This window comes from Pinus tabuliformis, chromosome 1_1 (assembly GCF_031772625.1).
Source record: "Pinus tabuliformis cultivar Carrire ecotype Pingquan chromosome 1_1, CPIR1, whole genome shotgun sequence".
Taxonomy (NCBI): Eukaryota; Viridiplantae; Streptophyta; class Pinopsida; order Pinales; family Pinaceae; genus Pinus; species Pinus tabuliformis.
Genome location: NC_142297.1, coordinates 655,244,247 through 655,252,445, shown reverse-complemented (window position 1 = coordinate 655,252,445; position 8,199 = coordinate 655,244,247).

Sequence of the window (8,199 nt, the reverse complement as noted above, 5' to 3'; positions counted from 1 at the left end):
CTCAATGATGATACTATCCCTTTCTTCTTCTGTATGGAAGCTAACTATGAAGAAACCTTTTGAACATAGATGTATATCGCAGTCTGTTGTCCAATTGGAGTAAATCCACTGATGTAAAGCATCGGATTTTGGCCAGAATCCATTGAATCTACATATTACAGCAGTTTTATTGAGATTAGAGTGTAGTTCTGTTACCTCTGGCATTGTAACTTGGAGCATTGGGGATTCCAGTTTTTGATCTACTATATATGGACCTGGTTGCTCTGTTGGTATCACTGGTTTGTTCTGCATTTTTTCTTTTCCCTTGACTGCATCACGGAAGGAAGCTGGCGTCTTTGATCCGGATCCGTTGCATCCACCGCGCAGCCTTAGGTTAAGAAATATGGTTGTATCTTGACAGATCCCATATTCCTGAAGAGTAAGATGGTCCTGTAGGCTACGACCTGCACAAATCAGGTTCTGGTGATTTGAGGGTATTCCAAGTTGATGTTGTATTTCTTTTTTAAGCTCTTGTATATTTGATCCCATACTGAGTCTCATGCAACGGTGGCTGCCCCCAGTTGATTTTATAAAGATTTGGATCCTATTTTCATCCTGGCAGTATGGTTCAGCCACTTTGTAGGAGAGCTTCTGTGGATTGGATGTGTTCTGTATAATATCCATCGCTCCCCTGTGTTTTTTATTTTGTCCGCCCCCTAAGGTCACCAGATCTTGTTTATTCGAGTCATTTTTGGCATACCCTGTCTCAGCTCCCCGCTCTAGGGAAGCCTCTGTGGTCAGCCCCCTTACTATTTTACTGGGTTTCCTCTGTCCAGATGATAGCCAGGATGTCGTCCGGCCCACCTTGCTTTTCCCCTCCCACGCCTGCTTGAGTGAGGACGCAGCCGAGCCAGGCCAAAACATATACCGAACAGTCCGAGCTGACAGTTTTGTTCTGGGCGGGCAGAAGAACCAAGCATCCGCCGCTCTGCTCCGAGACTGTGGGTTAATGCGAGACTCCGGCCCAGACAGAGGGCACCGGAGGATAATGATCCGGCCGAGAAACCCAACATCACGCTGGTAAAAATGAGGAAGGAAAAACCCAAAATGTGGAAGCGGATATTTTAAACTTACCTCAGCCGGCCGAGGATAACAGTTCAGCTTATAGGGCACAACCGGCCAGCACAAGTCCACTTTCAAACTATCGAGGTCCTTGGGAAGGGGCTCTGCGAACAGGAGGGAGAATGGCGCCATCGTTGCAGAGGTGCTTCCTCTCTTCCTCGTTGTCAGTTCTCTCTATCATTCATGGATCTTGTGGATGACTAATCTAATTGAAGGGAACAAAACATATCAGTGGTCTTAGGTTCTGAAATTTTATTTACTTTTTGTGAAGTTTTTCTCTATGATTTATGTATGTTATGCAGTGGATAGCTATGAAATATAATTTTTTGAAAATTAAGTACCATAATATCTATGGAAGACCTAGGCATATCTATCTTATTACATCTAAATATGTAAGATCCCAAAAATAAAAAAATTTAATAAATCTGGAACATTTTAGTGTTCAAATTAAAAATTATTGCAATTAAAAAAACACAGAACACAAGGGGATATGAAAATGAAACATCTTATTTATATTAATAGCTAAAAACAAAATACATGCCCATGCAAATGAGATTAGAGACCCTGTGAATGGCATGCACGAATGCTCATTAAAACACAAATTTAACACTGAAGCACCTTTGTGAATCCTGACTGGAACCACCATACAAGATCACCATGGGGTTTTCGTACTGAGATCAAAGTGGAATTGGCCACCCCAAGTTCTCGACAACACAATAAGATAGAAAACTCAGGATGATCCAAATGCCTAGCTTTTATCCCCTTTAATAGGCTTGATGGACTCTCTAGAAATCTTATTTTATTATTTTCCCTCGAAAAATGGAGGAAAACACCATGGGAAGATCCCATGGGAAAATACCATGGTAAATACCATGGGTAAATTCCTTCCATTTTGACCATATCAAGAAAAGGGAATATTACAAATCCTCTAGCCCAAAGATTTTTTACCCTCAATCAATCCACTTCTATCCACATCATAAGCATATGTACATTGATACCAGGATCCCATACAACCCAATGTGCCATTTGACGCCTCTATGCTAAATGATCATGAATGGATCCTTCGATACCTAGATCCCAAACGATCCCCCAACTTATCCTTCAATTGATAGATTCACTTGGATCTTAAACAGTCCTCTAGCCAATACTACGCCCAATGGATTCTCCTAGATCCTAATGCCACTTAAGTCCTCTGACTTGTGGGTTATGATACCATCTCAGCCCTCCATCACTACTCATTCTTAAGGGCCCAAGTTGAAGTATTCCCTTGGCTAAGAGTATCTTATCAATAGAGTTCCAACTCATCATCTCTCGCCAATCCATACTGTGGGAAGGATATAATGCATGAATGCCTACACATGGAATAAGTCTACCATGTTGATGTTTCTTGATGCTCAACTCATGCTACTCCATCTGATCACCCAATAGGATCCATTTGTATAACTATGTCATGCTCTTCCTAATGTATAAATATGGTCTAGTAGAGTTAGAAACCATATCTATGTACTCCTATAGAGGTCTTCTTTAGAACTCCCAACTATAGTCCTCTTGCTTCCTTGTAAGGGACTTGAGTCGTTCATCAAAACTAGAAAACTTAGTCGTTGATTTGGCACATACCCCTATGATCTCTTCAATTTTCCTATTCTCTTGTAAGAAAGTGTCTCGGACTATCCAGACTCTCTGATTCAACATCATAAGGTCTGTCTTGAAATGCATGATCTTTTCCTGAAAGTCCTGTACTGAAAATTATGGTGCCTTGTTGAATGCCTCTGTATTTTTCTTCACCAGATGCTCAACTATCATAGCTTCAGCTTGAACCTTTGACTGACTCTCCAAAAATGGATCATCCTTCATACTATATTTATCATATGGCCCCTCATGATCATGCTCATCATGCTGGTTTATTAATACTATCTCCTTACTTGAGTCTCCTTGAATATTTTCTTCCTGACATTTTCCACGTGTGGGGACAATATGTTATTCACCCTCTCTGGTTGTCAAACATAGATGTATTGGTGGGCTGTTATCTACACCTCATTTCTCATTCTCTCTATGGACGTCCTCTTGGATATCTACAAACTCAATTGTTCAATATTTAACCACATCGTTAGGAGGAATTACCTCCTTCCTTTACCCATGTACTTTTTCAATATGGATGATTATCATCGGCTTGTCCAACAAGTCTCTCTGAAAAACATTGTGTTTTTGCTCACCATCTGTACTTGGGTGCTCAGATCCTTCATGGGTGCTCTACTAAAAACCGATGAACCCAAATATGGATGAATCCCCATGATCTAAAGGATTCTCTAATTGTTTTTCCTTTGTTTCCTCCTTATCATTGGACATGGATGGTTAAGTTCCCAAGGTCCCTTACATATGAAACATATTCCTCTCCTTCTTAGTTCATTATTGTTGAAGGTTTTTTTCTTTCTTCCCCCATCAATATTTCTCAACTCCTTCCTAGTGAACATCCTTCTGAGCAATTTTATGCATTGTCTGACCAATTTCTTTACTAGATCATAGGCGATTGGTGATACCATTGGTTCCTTCCTCCAAATGGTCAACAATTTGGATCTTAGTATCTTTCAAATGTCGACATCTCCTTTCAAGAATAGGGAAACATTCTTTTACATGCATGTCTTGACATGGTTGTATGAATGAGTTTATGTAATACTAATGTAAAACTGGTGTAAAATAATAAATGTTCCAAAGTTAAACTTTGCCATCATTTCTACATATATAGTAGTTTCCTGGTACATCGAGAAGTAAAGATCTATGGTGCTTAGCTCGAAAAAATATGAATACATGGTTGCAAATCAAGCACCATGTGAAGCGACCTGGATGAGAAAGATACTTGTGGGACTATTTGGTCATATGATGGATCCAACTTTGATCTATGTGATAATCATATTTTCATCAAGATCTCTCAGAATCTAGTATTTCACAATCAATCCAAGCATATAAATATTTGGTATCATCATTTATGGGATTGTGTGCAGAGGCAAATAATGTTGCTATAATACATTCCAATAGAGGAACAAGATGCTGACATCTTGACAAAGGATTTTTCAAGAGGGAAGTTCGAGTTCCACAGGTGCAGGATAGGGGTTGTTTATAATCACTTTCTTGCTAAGAGGGAGTGTTGAGAAGAGCAACAAGAAAGTCTGAATTTGGCATTGCCTTGGTCAAATTGAGAAAATTTGAATTTTCACATTAGAAGACAACTTGGATGAAGTTAACTTATGTGACATGGATCTTGTCACTTAGTTAGCTCAGTAAATTCAGTTTAGAGGGCTTGGAGTTCAGTTCATCATGTCTGATTGCTAAATTTTAGTTATCCAGATCATTTATATCTAGTTGTGCTCATTTAAACTAGTTCTAATAGTTGGAGGAACTAGTGGAAGGTTAGTTGTGTAGTGGGACAATAGTATAACTTAGTGATAATCCAATTAACTAATCAATTAGCCTAAAATAACTAGTGCATGCGGATAATTTTAGTTCCTAGTTGTGGTGGAGATTCCAAGGTAGCATAACAAGCAGTTGTAAACTAGTTTGAGTGTACAAGTGTTTCATGCAATTAGATGATCAAGCCTTGGGAATTGTGTAATAAATTGGAGTAAAATTCCTAAAAAAATAAGGGCTCATCCTCTAGGAATTGTGCAAGGAAATAGGGGATCAAGTAGCGATAGAAATTGACTAATTCTGAGTTAGTGACTTTCATTGACCAGAGAGAGAGGTTATTCACTTGCAGGTTATGCTCAGTGCAAGAAAGGAATTGTAATACATCTTTATTCATATGATTAAGGCAAAGAGGCTTGACGGGTTTTTCCCAGTTGGGTTCCCCTAGAAAAAATATTGTTCATGTGTGTTATTTCTTATTGCATGTCTGAGATTTTTATTTTAAATTGTGAATTGAATTCCATAGATCAAGAGAGTACCATTGTGTCTCTTGATTTAGATTAAAATTTCTTGAGAAATTACAATTCTATCACCCCATTTTCTACACAACTTACCCCATCAAGGCCTAGAAGCCTTTGGCACCTCATCTCTTAGTTTTAGGGTTTTGGATATTTACAGTTTTTTATTTCTTATTTATGATAAAAAAAAGGGCCTTGGAGCTTGATTATAACACATTTCAATCACAAAGAAACCCCATAATGTTGGGAATAAGGGAAGGCTACTGACATGTTGGGGTTCTAGAGAAGAAAATTTTATATATGTGAATTCTCTTATGAACAACAAAAGAAACATAATCTGTGTAAACTCCAGACACATAAACCGACAACCATTAATACCAAAGGAAGTAACTAAAGGAGGAAGAATGATGAGGGAGCATTCCACTATCTCTCTAAGTTATTGAAATGTTCTCCTAAACTATTTAAAAGGATTTTTGGAACCTTAAAATTGTTGAAGACCTTGGAAAAGGCATTGACTCATATTTTATGTATGTACTAATGAGTTTAGTGCTCTTGCTGAAGTAAATATAAGATGTTTGATGTATTGTGAATCAATATGTTTTGCAATTATTTGTGTTTTTGGCTACATGATTTTGTTTTGTGGATTTTGAGCATGGCCATGCTCCTTTGTGTGGTTTTCGTATGTTGTCGTTACGGTATTTTCTTTTCCTTTTTCTTTCTTCTTTACATTTTTCGGTTTGTTATTGGTTGGTTTGTTTGATGTGGGAAAGGAAAGAAAAGGAGCTCATAGAAAAGAGCTAAATAAAACCTAACCAAAAGTCAAGACCCTAATTAAACCTTGTGCATGAAACAAATTGCAATAGAGGGCAAAAGAATATAATGGATCAACCAAATGTTGGCATTATGATACAAGTGTTGTCCTTGATGGCAACTCACACAAATGACAGTTCACAGTGCAACAGGTTAACAACAAAGGAATACAAATCAGACTCCAGAGATTGAAGAAAGAGAGGTATATGCTGGTTCACTTTATCAAAGTAGTGTATACATGTAGGAACATAGATAAAAATGAGTGTATACGTATACACACACTTTCACAGAAGGAAAAGTGTGTATGGGATGGAAAATCAAGGTTTTTGTCCAAGGTATTTTGTCTGTCGTATTGACCCTACATATTTGGTCCAAGGTATTGGTCCTAAGTTCTTTTGGTCCAAGGTATTGATCCTAAGTGGTTTTGGTCGAAGGTATTGACAAAGGGCCTAAAGCTATATAAAGAGGAGAAGATCATAAGCCCAGGTGTGCAAGTAATAAGATTCTAAGGAATACTTATATCTGAAGTATATTTTATGTTGAGGGTTATGTTTGGAACTAGATTTGAAATATCCATGTGCACCTTGAGTTCAATATTGGATCACGATCATGAGACCTGAAATGACTTATTCTTGAATGATCTGATATTGGTTGACACTAAATCTGATGTTTTGCACCTATTTTATTCGTTATCTATCATGATCTGGGTTTGTCTGAAGTCTAGAATTGCAGCAAATTTCTGAGTCAATATTTGCAGATTTGTACACAGATTCGTCTCAGCCAAAGAGCGTATACACACAGGTTATGTTCTTTCAAGTAGCGTATACAAACGAAAAGCTTCTTTTTCAAATCTGACTGATCTATCTGACCAAATTCTGTTGTTTTACTGTTGTCTATCAATGAAGTCTTCTTAGATATGAATGTAAAATTGAATGCATAAGGAGGCTGCCATTTGATTGATTGATTGTATAAGTGAGAAGAAGTGATCTCTGTCACTTCCTGTGTAAATCTCTAAAATTTGATAGTAGATATTCAATATATTGTTGGTTGGTACAGACTTGATTCAAAAGTTTATTTTTGTTGTAGTTTTCAAGGTATACGTAGGTTTGATTAATGGAAGTAGCGTATACACTGTAATGCATGATTTTTGAGGTTACAGCTGGTTCTGAATGATGATGTAGGGTTCTAGGTTCAGCACAATGTTTTGGTGTCAGTGATCTGATTGTCCTGATTAACTAAATTTTGGTTAATGCAGTTTAAGTTTAAAAAGTTCTTGATGGGTCGACTATGAAAATTGGATGAAATGCGGACTTCGGATTTTGGTGTTGTGATCCAGGAGTATCGAGTCTGAAAATTCATGAAACGTGGTCCCTGGAAGAAGAAAGAAGGTGGTATCCTTCTATAGGTCGGCTCCTAGATACTAGTAAACATATTGGCTAGTACAAGAGCTAGGGGGTTGCAACTCCCTTCCAGTAGAAGCTAGAAAACGAGAGAAGGTTGTAGCCTTCTGCAGGTGGGTGCCTACGTACTGGTATGAGTCTACACCAGTACAAGATTGTAAACAAATTTTCTTATTATTAAATAAGACAAATACGACAGCAGCAGGTGGTTTTCACCCACATTGGGTTTCCACCTTAAATCTTGGTGTTCATGTGTGTTGTTTATGTGTGATTCTTTATTCTACTTTTACTGCATTGTCTAATAAGTTACTGATGTACTGGTTTAAGATCAACACATGATAAATTGTCTAAATAACAATTTCTCTAGATATACATTGGTTTCCTTAATCACAGTTGTGTGTACACGCTAGTTCACTTCACTGAAGTAGTGTATATAAATCTATTTGGGAAATAAAATTATGGATCTAATAATACTGATTCACCCCCTTCTCAGTATTATTTCCAACAATTGGTATTAGAGCAGGTCCTTTTGAAGAAGCTTGATCGCTTGAAGGGAGATCCATCAAGATGAATAATAATGAAATCATGGGATCCATCAGATCGCCATTATTCGATGGGAGCAACTTTGTTTATTGGAAAATAAGAACCACAGCCTATCTACAATCTCTTGGAACAGATGTCTGGGAAATTGTGGAAGGAGGATATACATTTCCAACAACAATTCCTACAGACACGGAAGGTAAAAAGTAATATGAAACCAATGCCAAAGCTGCCAATACTTTATTGGGAAGTTTTTCACAATCAGAGTTTGTCAAAGCCATGTAGCTCAAATCAGCCAAAGAGATATGGGACAAAATCGTTCGGAGCTATGAACGAGACTCTCAGGTAAAATGTACCAAGCTTCAAACTCTCAAAATTCAATATGAAACTCTTAGGATTCATAGTGATGAGAGTATAGCTAGTTACTTCTT